An 18,725-nucleotide genomic window follows, 5' to 3' on the forward strand; every position below is an offset into this window, starting at 1 on the left:
CCTGAAGAGATCAAGAGATACGCTTGCTTTCTAAAGGCTTCCAAGAGGGAAATGTCATCTCTTTTATTTGAGACATACTGCATTCCATTCAGAAGGTTCCTCATTTGATTCTTAACACCATGATGAGACCAGCTGCTTGGGGTCTAAAATTCCTGCTTTAGTAACTTTGCCACAGGATTCTTTCCAAGCATACCATGATTTGAAAGGCATGCTTCAAAACAGTTTCAGGCTGATATGTCCATTAAAGTCTGAAATCACACATGGATTACTTTTGTGGTTAGTACATAATTTAATCAAATTCTGATTCTTTTCCACATTTTCAAAGTGATGACTTGCTTGAAAGTAATTTTAATTAAGATTCAAAATAGCCTATTCAACAATCAATGATATTATGTAAATAAAACCCATAAGTTAAACACACACATCAAATTTATGGAAATCTTAAGAAGATATGAGAGCATTTTAAATCAAAGTCACAATTCTCAATAATTAATAATACTCAATGATAACTAAATCAAAATACTCATGTGACATAGGATTTTGGTTTTGGTTTTATAATATCTTGCCTTTTGAAGTGCTGATACAAGTATAAGCCTTGATTTCTATATGAAAAGCTTCAGGAACAAAACAGTGCCCACCAACATTATTTTAAATGTCTGGAGATTTATGTCCTTCATATATTTCAACATCACTCCCATTGGCTAGAGTGAAAGATTCCTTTTGTTTTACTACAATGCAATGTCAGGATTATAGCACAGTGATGTAGGAAAGGGAAAGTTATATGAGCCTTATTAAAACTAATTTGGTAGTGGCCATTATAAAACAGCAAGGGACAAATTGTAGACATGCATAAACAAAAAAAAGCAATCCAGCATATTTAAAGTGTGTTCATCTCTACTTCCTGTTATTTGAAATTACCATTTTATAGCCATTTAAATAATAACCACATTCAGATAATCTCTCTTATTAGCATAAATAGAAGGTAAATGAATTTTAGAAGTGTGGAAATAATCCTGAATACAAGAATTATAAGTGGTTATAAGTGTAAATAGAGATTGAAAACAGAAAACTTGGCCAGAAACAATTAAAAATATATAGATTTCATGTTTAAATTTTTCTGTGAAAGTCTGGGGAGATGAGTATGTGCATGTGAGTTCAGGTGCCCTCAGAGGTCATAACTGTCAGATACCCATCAAACTAGAGTCACAGGTGGTTGCAGTCAACCCTGTGTTGTCTCTTCCAGGAGGTTAATAGCCACATCTATGCTTTATAATTCCTTAATCTAAATTTTGGGCTTTGCCATTCTCTTCTCAGAATATAGGTAACTAATAAATGGAGTAGAATATTACCACATATCTGATTCATCTACCTTCTGTAGTATGTATAGTAGAGCAAGAAAGAAACATCAATAGAGGTAGCTACTTTAGGTTTAAAAAGAAATCTGGCAATCGGGAATTGTACAGTGATCCACAAGGATGACCCCACCTAGGAATCTAAGCAATAGTGGAGAGGCTACATTAAATTCCCTTCCCCTATAAATGAGAATGATGACTACCTTAAATATCATCTTAAAGTCTTTATCTAGTAGCTGATGGAAGCAGAAGCAGAGATCCACAGCCAAGTACTTAGCCTAACTCCGGGAATCCAATTTCAGAAAGGGAGGAGTGATTTGCAATGGGATCAAGACCATGCTGAAGAAACCCACAGAAACAGCTAACCTGAGCAAGTGAGAAATCATGGACCTCAGTCTGACAGCTGAGGAACCAACATAGGACTAAACCAGACCCCCTGAATGTAGGTGTCAGTTAGGAGGCCTGGGCAATCTATGGGGCCTCTGGCAGTGGAACCAGGTTATAACTATAGAGCAGGAAAAGTCTTCAGGAGCCCATTTCTGATGGAGGGATACTCTGATAGCCTACATACACAGGGGAGGGCTTAGGCCCTGCCACAAATGACTTGAGTGAGTGGGGGATGGAATGGGAGGGTCGATGAGGGCATATGAGGATGGGAGGGAGAAAGAACTTGGATTGACATGTAAAATAAGATTGTTTATAAAAAACGATTAAGTTCATTGATAAGGAAAAATTAAGATAATGGTAAATTGCCAAAGCACTTTCTACTGGAAAAATTTAGAAGAAAATTCACGTTTGTGTTTAGTGCCAGAAAAAAGCTTTAATAGGATTTGAATGTTAAATCTCAGTATTCACTTGTAAAAATAATCTTAATGACTACACATTTGTGGATATTATCTCATATATCCTGCCTTTATTTATAATTTTGTTTTCTTCATGTTTTGATGCAAGGCAATTATTTTCTGATTTTCTCTTGTTCATGCAATTAATATGTGTGCAATCTCTATTTTTGAGATGGTCTATAGTAGAGATGTATGACTTTGTTTCTATAATATCAACAGAGATATTAAAGGGAGAAGAGAGATGAAGAGGGGGCATGTGGTTTCAAACATCTACAATAAAGATTAGTCATTTTTCTCTTCATTGTCAATGCCCTTCAGGAATTGTTACAACTGGAGTACAGGATCTGGCAAAAGAAATACATTGTGTGCTTTTTGTAGAATTCTTTAAAGGTTTTTATATGATTTTTTACATTCTGATTGCTCATTTTATTTCCTGGTGCATTTATTTCGAATACCATTGCATTTCAAAAAGGACAACACAAAATTATTCTTCTTTATTATGTAAAAATAATCTATTTGTCCCCTTGTTCAAAAATATTCTGTCTTTGACTAGATACTCTGATTTCAGTTTCTGCTCATTCTGCATCTCCAAGTTCCTCTTCACCTCCCCTCCCATCATGGCCACACCCACTGTCTTTCTGTCCCCTACTAGAAAAGAACAGACTTCCAAGAGATAACAACAAAACATAGGAATATAGTACATAAGAATATATAACAAATACCATTACCTAGAAGTTGGAGAAGGAAAACAAACCAAAGGAAGAGCTCCAAGTGAAGGGGAAAATATCAGAAACTCACCTGTTCCCAATCTCAGGAGTTCCAGGAAAATACTAAAATGAAAGCTATAAGATAAATACAGAGGACCTGGTGCAGACATGGGCATGCTGTTTCAGGTGCTTGAGTTCACACAAGCTTTGTTCAGTCGATTTAAGGCAGTAGTTCTCAACCTTGCTAATGCTGCGACCCTTTAATACAGTTCCTGTTGCTGTGATTACCCCCCAAACATAAAATTATTTTTGTTGCTTCTTTATAACTGTAATTTTGCTACTATTATGAATCTCAATGTGAACATCTGATATACATGATTATATTATATGATACCCCTAAGAAAGGGTCATTCTACTCCCAAAAATTTGCAGTTTCAGGTTGAGAACCTCTGATAAAGAGAGCATTGATATCACGGTATCCTCCATACCTTCTGTCTCTTACACTCTCTGCTTCCTCTACTATTATCCTAAAGAATCTCATATGTTCTAATTTCTTATGTACATTTTTCTTTCTGGGAAAATGTGTCATCATTAGTCTAGGATTGTTCTAAGAAGGCAGAAAACTTGATGGAGTTTTGAATTGTGTTACACTACTCATCAATGGAATTAACCATTTAAGAAATACTGTATGGAACCTTTTGGTCCAAGGCTTCAGTACAGTTGTTAAGACTTTTGCTTATGAGGACCTGAGATGAAATAATTGGTGGGAGTGAATTATGTTTATGAACTATACCAGAGTTTTGAGACACAGTAAAACTGCTGAACTTGATTGTTTTAAGAAACTATAGCAACAGATTGAGAATGGTTGATTTTTCACTAAAGCCACTGGGAATAATAAAGGCTTAAAGTTTTCTCTGGTAGTGCACAATGGAACTCTCATTTGCTTCCATGAGAAGACAGTGGAAGATTAAGTTCAGACCCCATATATAATTGAAAATTAACAGACCTCCAATGGAAGTTACAAGAGTCAATGTTCAGGAATTTGGCTAGGAAGATCACTTCAACTGGACTAAAATAGACTACACTGATTGTGACATGCAGACTACAAGCAATCGAAGATGACCTGATCTATATAATATGATAGGTTGTGACAAAGGAGGAAATAAAGATGCAAATGTTAATAATGTCTATCAGATTTTGAGAATGACTGCTGATTACCGGGCTAGGGAAGAAAACACCACATCCCCAATCAATATCCCCCATCATTTCTTATTAGAACAGTACATCTGAAAAGTAATAAAATGAATAAAATAAAATGAAAACAAAGAATAAGAAAAAAAGCACATACATACACACAAAGAAATGCCATAAAACACAAAAATGGAAACTATAATATATAAGCTAAATTTAAAAATAAAACAAACAAAACCCAAAAATAAATACAAAATAAACAGACAAAATTGCGACCCCCGGGAAGGGACCCCCGACCCGCGGGGGTGAGGTGATGAGGGTCGCTACTAATTTAGTGGGCCTTCACGAGCAGATCCGATCTGGAAAGTGAACTTCAAGAGGTTAATGGAATCAGGCTCAAGACAACGTTCGCTGAACAAGAGCCTTTATTTTTTGGGGCGTGCTGGAACTTATAGAGGAAGGACCTCAGGGGGTGGTACAAGCATGTCAATCAAGTCTCATTTCAAATATACACCAAATACGGTAAAGACAAAGTTATAATTTTCCATCAGTCATTAGTTGCATTCCACAAATGCTTGTCAGCGTAAGTCAGGTGCAGGAATTAGGGAGGGGTAGGAAGTATTCAATGGAACACTTTAATCTTTTGTTAAAAGACAATTACTCTGTAAGGGTTCTTCCCCCTGGCTAGGTGGGTGGGCTGCCCTGTGTAAATTTAACTTTTATGGTTAGCCTTTTCCTTTGTCTCAAGGGCATGTGTGCTCGCAGTCACGTAGGCAGAAGGCCAAGAAACGGTTGACAGACTCCATTTTGTTCAAGGTTCTAGCAGTCCCCAACATCTCCCCCTTTTCTATATAGTAAAAGAAGAGAGCAATTGGGTGAAGTGCCTGGCTTAGGTTACCTGGTGGGCTTCCAGTTCTGGACATGGCGAGAGAGGATACGAATTAAGTTTTTGCCGGCAATGTTTAGAGAGCCATGTTTGCTCCCAGATTCTGGAACCAAGCTATCCCCGTCTTAAGCATCTCCACAGCCTGGAGCAGAGTGAACATGGGCGGTTGGCCAGGTACTCAAACTCCTGAAAGCTCAAAGGCTGGAATGTAGGTTTGTCTACAGCCTCAGGTTCTTCGGGGTCTTGTTGAGAGAGCTGCTGATAGTGAACCTGAACTGAATTTTTGGTAGCCTCATCAACCTGATTTTTAACAAAACCAGTAAGGCGGCGAAATGCCCAAGGACCAAAGGAAATAAGTAACATGAAGCCAATAAAGGGTTCTAACAAACTAGGCAGCAAAGTCGATAGCCAGGGGGGAGGTAGAGAACCAATTTTTGTACCAAGATTCACTTTGATCCAAATTTTGTTGTTTCTTCCAGACTCTGTTCAACTCTTCTGATACTATCTCTAACTAATCCTGATTTGTCTTTGAAAAAGCAACATTCCTCTTTAAGGGCGGCACAAACTCCCCCCTCCCGCAAAAAGGCGAGGTCGAGACCGCGGCGGTTTTGTTGTACCACTTCAGCTAAGGAACCAACAGTTTGTTCTAAGTAATCTAAACCTCTTTTTAGCTCATCTACGTCTCTAATAACAGTGCGGGTTAGAGCATTAACAGAGTCCTTTGTGTGGATTAGGGAGTAAATTCCTGTGCCAGCACCTGCTGCACCCAGACGAACCAATATGGCTAATGTGAGGGCGGTGACCGGCTCTCTTTTTTGGCGAGAGAGAGTTACAGTTGGATCACTTTGGGGCAATAAATCAGATTCAGGGCGAACAGTCAATTTGGGCACGAGTACAACAAGGACGCAGTAGTCCTTGTGCACAAGAAAAACATCTACAATAATATGCGGGGATAACCCTGTGGAGCAAGCAAAAAAGGTGAGGTTGGGGGCAATAAGGAAGGAAGCATGAGCAGCAACTTGCATGGTTTGAGTACATGCTTCTAACAGCGGGGTGGGGGGAAGCATACGTGGTCCCAAAAGGCAGAGTCCAGATCCCACGACCTATCCTAAGGTCATGCCGCGTGGTTGTGGCTGCGTGCCCCAGCGAAGCAGATTGGTGTCGTTGGTGTAGATGGGTGAGCCGAAGGCTGCAATTCCTTCGTAGAATGGAGGGATGGGTGAATAGCAAATCCAGCAGCGCTCATAGGTGGTGTTGGAGAGTGCCTGGGCTGAGGCGTTGACCATCTGAAGGATGAGGTCCGCGGTGGAGACTGGACCAGCGGACATGGTGGGTTGATAAACAGTGGTGGCAGCAGCGGGAGCTGGAGAATGGAGATTAGGACGAGGGCGAGGGGCGGCAGCCTTGGGTAGGAATGAGCCACCACCAGAGGGGTATAAAAAAGGATTGGGGCCAACAGCAATAGGGCGAAAGGAAGGAATTTCCTTCAAAAGTTTAATGGAAAAGGTGAGGCCTGGGTCCGTGCCAGAAACATATAGGCGTAGACCTCAGTAAGCGCCTCGGGAACCTTCCCAGAGGAACCTTTTTCCTGCAGCTGTAAACTGGATATGGAAGAGGTTGTACCAACTGCGTGAACAAAGGGGATTAAGTGGTGGTGGGCCAGAATTAAGCTGTCTGGCCGGGGGATGTAAGGAGGGAAACTAAAATTCAAAAGGAGAAATGGAAGAAGTAGCAGGCGATGTGGTGTTATCTTCACTGGGAGTTTTGTTATCAACAGCATCTGAAAGAGAAAACAAGAGATTCCTCAGGGGCTCTTTCCCTGGGAGGGTTATAAAGCTTGACCAGTTTGTCTGGAAGCCAGCGTTTCTCCATTGCTGGTGTTATAAAAGCAAGCACGTCCTTTTCCCCAGATAAGGACTGGGTGAGGACCGAGCCATTGGCTCGTGTGCACATCCTTCCAGAATACCTGTCGAAAGTTTTCACGGGTGGAAGGGTGCCAGAGCCGATCAGCAGCTGATCGGCCATTGTTGTCCAGAGAGAGAAAATTGAGCACAAAAAGTACATGATTTAAAAGTAGGCGATGCTTGCCTTTGCGAGCGTACAGGGTTTCGCTTTCGGAAGAAAGCTTAAAGAGCATATTTTTTAAGGTCTGATTAGCTCGCTCTACAACTTCCTGTCCTTGGGGGTTAAGGGGAATTCCTGTTTTGTGGGTAATGCCAAATTTTTTACAAAAATCCTTAAATTTAGAACTAATGTACCCTGGGCCATTGTCAGTTTTAATGGCGATAGGGACAGGAATAATAGTAAAACAATGTAAAATATGGGCAATAACGTCCTTGGTGGCCTCTCCTGTTTGGAGAGAGGCACAAACAAAGCCACTAAAGGTATCCACCGTAACATGAATATATTTAAGATTACCAAAGGCAGAATAATGAGTAACATCCATTTGCCAAAGCTCACCAGGCACAAGACCACGGGGGTTGACTCCTGTATGAGGCTCAGGCAAAAGGGAAAGGCAAGCTTTGCATGATTTAACTATCTCTCGAGCCTGTTCTCGAGTGATGGAATATTGTAGCCTAAGTGTTTGTGTATTAAGGTGATGTAATCTATGAGCCTGTTGTGCTAACTGTAAAGAGTTAGACTGATCAAACACAAACCAAAGAGAAGTCAGAGGTAGCTTTTATGCATCTGTCTGAAAGGTTTTTAGAAACCACCTTCTGTAGTGATTTGGCTAAGCTGATACATTCAACTTGAGAGACAATAAAATGGCAGAACAAATCCAAAGACATAAAGTGAAGGCTCTGTAATGGCACTGATCACACACACACACACATACACACATACATACACACACATACAGCGGTTTGAGTGTAAAAGCTCCTTTAGTTTCAGACACTGGGTACCTTGACCACAGACAGTTTGTGTGGGGCTGAATAGAGCATGGATTTAGAACCCAGCAGGGTCACAAAGCTTCAGGTGCCCCTGCCACCCATGGATGTATCATAAACGACAGTGTGACACAACAGTGACCTCACAGCTTTAAGTTTAGGACTGGCTAAAGAAATGCAGTGATGGCCTGGTAACACTAGCTGGGCCATTTAGATGCTGTCCAAGCTGACAAAGGTCACACAGAACTAGAATGACATACTTTTGGGGGCCTGGCCGATCACAAGAAAACTAAACAGACCAAAAGTGCCACAAAGACTCCTAACTAATACGTTTACATTCAAGCCTTCTCTTTACGTCTTAAAGAGCATGCTGTTCAGAGGTGGAAAACTTTTTGTTGGAAAGCCAGACGAGGCCATTCCACAGTGCTCGAGAGAGCAGAGTCTAGTCCGCACACTCTAGCATATAATACTGAAATGTGTTGGGATCGTAGAAGCAAGGCAATGTCCCAGATCCACATCACTCCTGCCACTGCGAGTCTGTTTACAATCACTTTAAATGAGTACAGCAGATTCATTGCTGGATGTGATAAGGAAAACTGTCACAAGATCAGTGCAATTTACAGGATCAGCATGCCTGCCACAGGATGCCCACGACAGAGCTACACGTGTACTGTCTATAGTGAGCCAGCCAGCACAGTTACTTTGGGGAAGGGTTTAAAACATAAACAAAATGTTTGCATTCGCAAATGAGGCATATGAACACCAAGGGAGTGTAACATCTACTCAGGGCACATTCCTTTTTTCATAGGTGTGAAAAATGAGTTAGGGAGAGATCACAGAAAGGTTGCTTATGGCATGCCTGGGACTACTGGGATTGTCCACTGCCTGTGTAGCAAAATGCCCATGAAAAATCCTTGTAACAATCCAAGAGTTCAGGGCCATGCTGAGGGCCCTGAAGGTTCGTTCCTGTGACCAGCCAGCGCTACCACCACAGGGACTACCAAGAGAGGCCACCTAGCCTCTAAGGACTCCTAGACAACAGGGGTCCCAGCTGTTAGCTGCGTGACTCTAGGCTGATCTACCTTTAACACATTGTATCAAATATAGAATTTGATTGAAAAACTGCTTATAAAAATAAAATTTAAATCACCCTGTAGATCAATGCAAAAGCATACCACACCGATACATCTATAAGAAAAACAATTCATCCAGAAAAACTACATCTGTGGCTTCCAAAAATAAAGCATCCACAAACCTGATTTCTTTTTGATAATGAAAATAGGGGTATTCCAAGGAGATATGGAGAGTTCTATATGGCCAGCATTGAATTGCTCCTGCACAAGCTGCTGGGCTGCTTCTAATTTTTCTTTGACTAGAGGCTATTGCCCTACCCAGACAGGATCATCATTTATCCAGGTGATTTTATCTGCCGGGGCGGGGGGGGGGGGGGGAGTACAGGGGGAGGTAGTAACCACTACTGAAAATTTTGAGCAGGTGGGCTATAGCCAAGGCCCGCTCTATCATCGGGATTTTGGCGAGCCGCTTCTTCGGCTCAAGCCACCTGTCTAGTGCGTGGTTGACCCTGTGCCGCAGGAAGAGGTCTAGCAGGGAGAGGCGGTTCAGCTCCCTACCCTTCAGGGTCAAAAAGAGGGAACTGGAGTGTACGTGATGCCGAGGAGAGGAGCTGTGAAAACTTGTCGCTGAGAGCTTGAACGAGAGAGGAAGCAAGAGAATCAACAGTGGAGGAGTATTTGGGAGCAAAAGGTTGAGGAAGATCAGGGAGCTAGGAAAGATCGTAGGCAGGAGATGTGGCCAGAGAGACCTCACGCCCGAACCCAAAGGTATGCGGCAGCCTCTTCCTCTAGCTCCTGGGCATCCCCAGGATCGAGAGGTTCCTCAGGAGGAGCAGAGGTGACACCCCTTTAGGGAGGGGTAGATACAGGTGGCTAGAGATCGAACTTTAGGGGCAAATGAAGTAGGTTGATCAGAAGGAGAAGGAGGAAGCTTATCAAAGTCAGACTTAGCAGAGGAAGAGGAACAATCTTTAGAAAGATCAGCGACAGAACTTGCCCTGGAGCTGCACTAGAACACCCTCGGGAAGCGACCTCTAGATGTTGTTGGGCATCTTTAAGAATTTGTTCATTTCGGGGGCTTTCATTTGCGTTAACAATGATACTTTTTAAGAGATCCCAATACTGCTGCATAATCTTTTTATCGCTTTCAGAGCCTTTGGTTTCAAAATAATTAGTTAATTCGGCCTCGACTTGTTCCCAAGTACTGCAAACTATTTTTGGACAGGTAATGACAAATCAGGGACAGACTTCATGTACAAAAAGCAAAAACTTAAGTAAATCTTTTTTCTTAACCTCAATGTTTCTATCTCTTAATTCTTCCTGAATTCCTTTAATAAATCTAGCTTCTGTGCTGATACTAGTCCCCATTTTCGCGGGACGGATGGGACAGCGGTGTTAACCTAGGTCATTAGACTAACCCTACTCTGTACCACCCGGATGGGGCTTACCTGACGCCTTATGAGTGGGCTCTGGACTCGTCGCTCCTCTGCCGTCCAATCGGTGGTCTGTAACTCATGTCCCACGTTGGGCGCCAGTTGCGACCCCCGGGAAGGGACCCCCGACCCGCGGGGGTGAGGTGATGAGGGTCGCTACTAATTTAGTGGGCCTTCACGAGCAGATCCGATCTGGAAAGTGAACTTCAAGAGGTTAATGGAATCAGGCTCAAGACAACGTTTGCTGAACAAGAGCCTTTATTTTTTGGGGCGTGCTGGAACTTATAGAGGAAGGACCTCAGGGGGTGGTACAAGCATGTCAATCAAGTCTCATTTCAAATATACACCAAATACGGTAAAGACAAAGTTATAATTTTCCATCAGTCATTAGTTGCATTCCACAAATGCTTGTCAGCGTAAGTCAGGTGCAGGAATTAGGGAGGGGTAGGAAGTATTCAATGGAACACTTTAATCTTTTGTTAAAAGACAATTACTCTGTAAGGGTTCTTCCCCCTGGCTAGGTGGGTGGGCTGCCCTGTGTAAATTTAACTTTTATGGTTAGCCTTTTCCTTTGTCTCAAGGGCATGTGTGCTCGCAGTCACGTAGGCAGAAGGCCAAGAAACGGTTGACAGACTCCATTTTGTTCAAGGTTCTAGCAGTCCCCAACACAAAATAGTATGAGACAAAGCTATAAATAAATAAGTAAATAAATAAATAAATAAACCTCCAAAAATGTCATTTACTTTGTTTGTGTTGACTATCTATTGGAAGGCCTATAGCTTGTACTTCAGAGTGGTCTCTATATCCAGTGAGACTCCACTGGAGAAAACTAGAAATCGTTAAGGAGTGGTTAACAACTAGCGATACCTCTGCACTGGGGATATGGGCTTGTTTTCCCTTCTCCCAGGGCTGGGGATCCTGTTTGATAGAGACCCAAACAGCCCACAGTCTCTGTGAGCTCACATGCATGTTGGTCCAGCTCTTTTAGAAGGCCTTATTGCTTTGGTATATTCCACCCCAGCTGAGTCTTAGAAATCTTTCTGCTTACTTTTCTGTGGTGTTCTCTGAGGCCTGAGGGGAGGGATTTGATTTAGATGTACCTTTTAGAACTGAGTATTCTAAGGCAAAGAAGGAGATCTGAGAAAAGTTTATGGAGAAGAAATAATAATCAGAATGTATTATGTATTATCAATTTCAATACAAAAAGGAAAAGAAAATCTTAATCATCTGACATTTAAATTGGAAAATTTTCCAAAGTGTGCAAGAAGGCCTCATATGATTGTTAAAGATGCTAGAGCTGCAGTGTGAGTAACCTAGAAAATAGTAATGATGATGTTTGGGCTTTATCTTTTCCTGGATGTATGGTTGAACAATGACAGTTAAGAGTCCATTCATGAAAACAGGCCATCTCTTGAAGCTGAATAGTCAAGAAAATAAATTATTCAGTGCACCTTTCAAAAATAATACAATTACTTTGGTGAATGCCTTGTAGGATACTTTCTTATACTGCAGTCCTACAGAAGTTAAAGGCAACGGATATGTTTTATAAGCCACTGAAATTATGTTCATTTTCTAGAATAACTGTAGGAAACTGATACACATAATGAGGCAGACATTCCACTGTCTACTTGCAGATGATGGCAGAATGAATTAAAAGTCTGGGAACAGTAACTACCAGAAATATTCTGCACAAGTAAAAACAAACATGAATGTATTGTTCTCAATGGAGGGTTTAGAGAATTCATATTTATCACTTCAGAAAGACAAATGTTTATTATAAAGGATCAACTTTATTATGAATGTCAATCTTTGCTCTATTAAGGCTTGCTTATGTTTAAAACAACACTCTAAAAATAAACCATCTCTCTAAGAACAGATATTAAGTAGTATCATTTGGGTAAAAGTTAAAGATTTATACTGAGAAACCTTGCAGACTGTGTATCATATTAGATCCAAAATATCAATGACAGCCAGAAAAGGTAGGCTTACAAAAACTATAGAGTTTTTTAATCTTACATAATCTTCCTAAGGGCAAGAAGTGTAAGCAGTTAATGAGGTACTATTCCTTCAATAGAGTCAAACAGAGAAAAGGAAAACTCAGTTAATAAAGGGTAGATGATCAAGGAAGATATTTAAAACGTAGATAAAATTACTTCTGAGGCCCTCAGAACTGAGTCACTTCTGGTCTCAGACATACTATCTAGAGAAACAGTCAGAATTCCAGGAGGATGAAATAGCAACTCCCAAGCAAAGACACTGAGAAATCCCAAGTTTTCCCCCAAAGCTCTCAGTGTGCTTAGATAATTATGTGTCTGGGAAAAAAGTCCTAACAATTTATTTCAAACACTTGTTTGAAAAACTCATCTCAATTGATGCCCAGGCCCTCAAAATTTCATTCTGAACTCTGAGTTAGATTGAATAAGTAATAAAGAGTATACAGCCCAGAAGCAACTCAGTTCCAATGGTCCAATGATTCTGAGTTTATACTAACTTAACATTTTCTATATGTTAAATAAATATACTAGACACATGCATAAATTGCTTTTTGTATTTAGTCTATGTGGAGTGAAAGATATCTGACCAAGTGAATTGATTAGATCTGCTTCCTGTCATGTAATATAACAAATGTAAACATTCCACACCCTGGAAACAGAGGCAGAACAAGTACTCAAATGAACTCACATAAGGACTAAAGAAGAGAAACTTCCATTTTTTATTCACATAATTCATTAGTCTGCAATTAAAACAACCCAAATTTTATGACAAAGAAATCCTGTAGTCTTTCCCCCCTTCACTATGGAGTGAACAGCTTCACCCCAAAACACAGTCCTGCCAAAACGGTGTTCTGTCCTAACACATGAGGCCAAATGACATTTCACTGAAATTGTGTACCAAAAATAAACATTTCCTCTTTTAATCTGTTTCTCTTAGAATGGGTTGTAGATGCTCAGCCAGAATGCAGGGTAATCAGTAGATCAGATTAACTCAGCCACACATGTACACACTGAAGTCTGGTGTTACTATTTTTGTTGAAAACCAAGAAAGGAACTTGCATTTGTTTGGGTTGAAAGCATCTCGAAGTCATTTGATTGGACTCACAGTAAACATATTGTTATGTGGAGAACAGGGTAATGTGCTCTGGGCTTGATACCCAGCTGGTGCTGCTATTTTGGGAGGTGCTGGAAACTTTAAGATGTGGGATATAGCAGAGAGAATAAAGACATTGGGAACAGGGAATTGTGAGTCCAGGGATAATAAATCCTCTGCTTACCCCTGGCTTCTTCATGAAATGAGCATCTCTGCTTCCAACATGCTCTTGCCAGCGTTGTGAGCAGTTCAAGCACATTGGACCAAATGACTATGCATATACAGAATCAATCTTTCCTTCTTTAGATTTGTCTTCACAGCAACAAAATAAAAAGGCAATATATTTTATATATATAAGAGGTATAACAACGTTCTTCTTTTTCTCAGGCAACTTAAGGGACAGACAACAAAATATCTTCCAGAGGTATTAGGTCAAAGTAATTAACCAAAATAGAGGTAGGTATAAATGAAATGGCTAGTACCTAATTAGTCATTTTAGAAGTATGCTTTGAACTATGTTAAACCAATCATAAGATCTTCAAAGAGAATATGGTAACAGAATTTGGTATATACCAAAGAGGACTGGGTTATGACACATATAAAATTAATAATTTTCATTCAGTTCCTGAAAGTTTCTACCTTTGACACTGTATATATTACACAAAGAGTGCTTTAAATAAAAAAATGATCACTATTCTTTTGAATTTTGTGAACACAGAGATCCTAAACATATGTCCAGGTGCTACCTGACTAAACTGCCAAACATGACCTGTTGTTTGTTGTCAGATGTATTAAATTATAGTTTATTCAGTTATAGCAACAGCTTAACAAACCATTCCAGATAAAAGTGGTATAACATAACTAATTAACTGAGGCGAGCAACCAGATAACACATGACAGAAATCTCTGTGGTGTGGTTGCGTTCTACAGTGCTGAGTCTGCAGTTCCATGGTCAGAGAGCTTCCAGTGATCATGTATGAAAGCTTGGATATGGTTAGTTCATAATTTATCAGTTAGATACAGGATACTCTTAAAATATTTTGGCAAGATGTAGACTTCCTGGGGAATTGTGGAGATGGCTCATGAGTTCAAGTGCTATCAATACAAGTCTAAAGACAAAAGTTTAGATACTAGAACTGTTGGATCATATTGGGAACCCATTAGCAATCTTGGTGATAAGAAGACAGAGAGAGGGGATCCTTGGAGCAAGTCTCGTTTGTGAGCTATGGCTTTAACTGAGAAACTGTGACCCAAATGAACATAGTAGACAGTAATCAAGGAAATTTGAAATTCAGCCTTGTCCTTCCACATTCAATTGCACACATGTGTAGGCACACTTACAAAAGCACCCAGGCACACACATATGAAAATTTACACACATATGCACACTCTATATATATAGACTGGAGGAAAAAATAAAGATGCTCTCTTCCCAATAGAAAGAACTATGTGTGGTGAATGATTATCTACTTTGAACAGGAAGAAACCTTGAATTAAAAAACACATAAAATTATAAATAATGATACATACTTTTGTTGGCTAATTAGACAAAGAACATAAGGGGATTTTGCAACATTGTGGTCTCTCTGGTATAAGAGTTAGGGAGGATTTTCATGAATTGTTTTTTAATACTTTGGAATTACTCTGAATTTAACAATTTGGACAGCCAGGCATAATAATATGTTAAAATAGATTATGATTTAAACCTGGGATTTTTTTAAAGAAGAGAGTTTTAGTTGTGTGACACTTCCTGAGCAGATGTTAACAGATGGCTATTCAGCCTTAGCAGGCAATTCATGACAGAAGAAACAAATGTTTGTAACCCAATTTTATCTTTGTGAATTTGTTGGGGTTATTTGCAAGAGAGTAGGTGAGAGATTCCTTAGAAAACCAGGACAATTGAGGGTCAGCTTGACCAATAAAATACCTCACCTTGCTGGGGCCAAAGCACATGAATGAATCTCCACAGATCCCAGCACAACTCTGAGGGCTCTCCATAGGTCAGAGCAAGGTCTTCTCTGTTAGCAGTGTTTGTTGTTTATTAAATAGTGAGGAATAGACTGCTGAATCGTGGAAGTTTCAGCTCTTGAATGATTTCTTTGTTTATTTCCAAACCTCAGGCTCTTATCTCAACTCTCTATGAGGAAAATTTTCAATTCAGAGGAAATTGTTGTGCAACAGTTTCAAACAATGACTTGGAAGTGAAGAGAAGTTATACACAGAAAAGAAATAGAAACAAAAAAAGAGTGAACTAATACATTTTCAGATTTTCAAGCATAAGAATTCAGCATATATCCCTAATATGTACTTAGTTCATACATGTTAAAGAGCATGAGAATAGAAAATATACTAACAACAGGAATTACATACGTGAAATCAGTGGAAAATTATTTGGCATGTATTTCTCTAATGATTAATATTGTGGCTGAGTGAAAATAATATCAATTTATTCTACATAGCCTAGCTCTAGTCCTCCCATCATGTAGTTTTAAATAATTAAATTCTTATATCTTCCGTGAATCCAAGTTTTTTAGTTGTCATTTATTAAATGCACAAGAAAAGCTAGAATTTATTTTAATAATAAAATTGTTGCAAATGATTTGCTACTTCAAAAGAAAAAAATTACCATAGTTTGGTTTATGTTTTTACAATGTAGCACAGTATCCTTACAGTAGGATAATCCCATGAGGCCAGGAATTTGCAGTTTTCTGTTTTGCTTTGTTTTACTTTATGATGTTTCTTGTTTACTGACTTTGATATACCTGAGTTTTAAATCTGTTCATAATATTTATGCAGTGGGTCAAGAGCTCAGAAACAGATGGCAGAGACTTAAACAAATATGGTAACTCACGATCTTTTGTCACCTTTTTACTGATAAGCTTTTTTCTTACTTTAATGCCTGAATAGATTAGTTGGAGTGAGGCCAAGAGGATATTCACTAATCCTTCTTCTGTGGTGATACATGCAGTCAAGTTAGATATCTTTGGAAGTTATAATGATTAAGAGATTCATTGTAAGACCTATAAACTTCATCCCTATTGATCATATTTTATACTTCTAGAAGGTGTTATGCATAGTATTAGAAGAGAAAAAGAATCAACACTCTTACCCAGTTTGGAACATCATAAGCTACACACCACTAGCAGTCTTGGCAAGACATGCCCACTGGTGCAATTGTAGCAACCACTTTCTGATTAGATATAAAACACATTCCACTAGTTGAAACCCATACCTTGATCCATCATCATGACCTAAAACTCTTGGCTAAACACATTATGGGTCCTAGGGGAAAGCTTATTATTATTATTCTGCTAAATGGATATCATATTAAATTGACTTCTAATGACTAGTTGTATCCATATATTAATATATTTCCAAACCCTTGTCATGTAAGGTGCATAGTGTCTCATGTGTAAGTAATAAACACTGATTAACAGAGACGAGTTGGTACAGGAGACCAGTTCCTGAACATAACACCAGTGGCACAAACACTGAGATCAACAATTAACAAATGGGACCTCCTGAAACTAAAAAGCTTCTGTAAGGCAAAAGACACAGTCAACAAGACAAAAAGGCAGTCCACAGAATGGGAAAAGATATTCACTAACCTCACATCTGACAGAGGGCTAATCTCCAAAATTTACAAAGATCTCAAGAAGCAAGTCTCCAAAACACCAAAGGATCCAATTAAAAGGTGGGGTACAGAACTAAACAGATAATTCTCAATAGAGGAGGTTAAAATGGTCAAGAGACATTAAGAAAGTGCTCAACATCCTTAGCCATCAGGGAAATGCAAATCAAAACATCTCTGAGACAACATCTTACTCCTGTCAGAATGGCTAAAATCAAAAACGCCGAAGACATTTTATGCTGGAGAATGATGTGGAGAGAGGGGAACACTCCTCCACTGCTGGTGGGAGTGCCAACTCGTACAGCCACTTTGGAAAGCAGTATGGAGATTCCTCAGGAAAATGGGAATCAATTTACCACAAGACCCAGCAACTCTGCTCTTAGGCATATATCCAAATGAGGCAAATTCATACAACAAGGGCATCTGCTCCACTATGTTCATAGCAGCATTATTTGTAATAGCCAGAACCTGGAAGCAACTTAGATGCCCCTCAACTTAAGAGTGGATAGAAAAAAATGTGGTACATTTACACAATGGAGTATTACTCAGCAGAAAAAAACAATGGAATCTTGAAATTCGCAGGTAAATGGATAGCACTGGAAGAAACCATCCTGAGTGAGGTAACCCAGTCGCAAAAAGACAAACATGGTATGTACTCACTCATATATGGATTTTAGACATGGATCAGGATAGTGACAGTCTGCACTTTCACTGATAGAGAGTCTGGGAAACAGGAAAGAACCTAAAAGATATACATAGTACCCAAGAGAAGAGGAATGAGGCAAGATCCTCTGAATAGATGGGGAACACGTTGAGGGGTGGGGAGGAGTGGGAAGGGAAGGATTAAAATCATTCTCATTGACAAATTATTTATATAAAATAGTTTCTGGAATTGATGTGATACTTTCAGCAGTTACCTACCAAAATCAGTAACTTTTGTTTGGACACGTGCAATGAGCATTCTGAGAAAAGGAGCAGAAAAACAATTCATTTCACAGCATCATCTCTAAAATAAAGCACACAATAACGAACCTGCTCAAGTAAAGTAAAGAGAAGAATAAAAATGTTAAACCTCTGGGGATGTTATATGAAGAAGGCACTAAAAGACAGAAAGACCTGGAGGCTCAGTAAGCAACAGAACGGAAAAGGGCTATTTTACAAATCAAAATAGTTTCTAAGTGAAGCTCCAGTTGAAAGGTATACTGTATCATTCCATAAGAAAAAATAGCTTTTTATTTTAAAACTGATATATTCCCATATTTATATATACAGATTTAGAATTCTAGAGTACCCTTAAGACTCACAATTACATGTGCATTACATTATCTTGAAACATATTAGGGAAGACTGCATATTTTACAATGGGTTTTCTAAAGCGCTATGCTTTGTGCTTTTACATGGCTGCTAAAAATGTTGCAAAAGTAAGTAGTATTTACTTAAAGTTTTCCACTTCCAACCAAAAAAACCAGTGTTGTTCACTCTTACCACACTATACTGCACATGTGATCATATGTTGCCCAGTTTAGTTGAATTCCTCATTCTGCTAACTTATGGAAGCCTGGAGATATTTATGGCATACTATTTTTCTTTGTTTCTCTTCTATTAGCTTTGCCACATCTTAGTAAATAAATGCTT

The sequence above is a fragment of the Mesocricetus auratus genome, unplaced genomic scaffold (genome assembly GCF_017639785.1).
Source record: "Mesocricetus auratus isolate SY011 unplaced genomic scaffold, BCM_Maur_2.0 Super-Scaffold_100009, whole genome shotgun sequence".
NCBI lineage: Eukaryota > Metazoa > Chordata > Mammalia > Rodentia > Cricetidae > Mesocricetus > Mesocricetus auratus.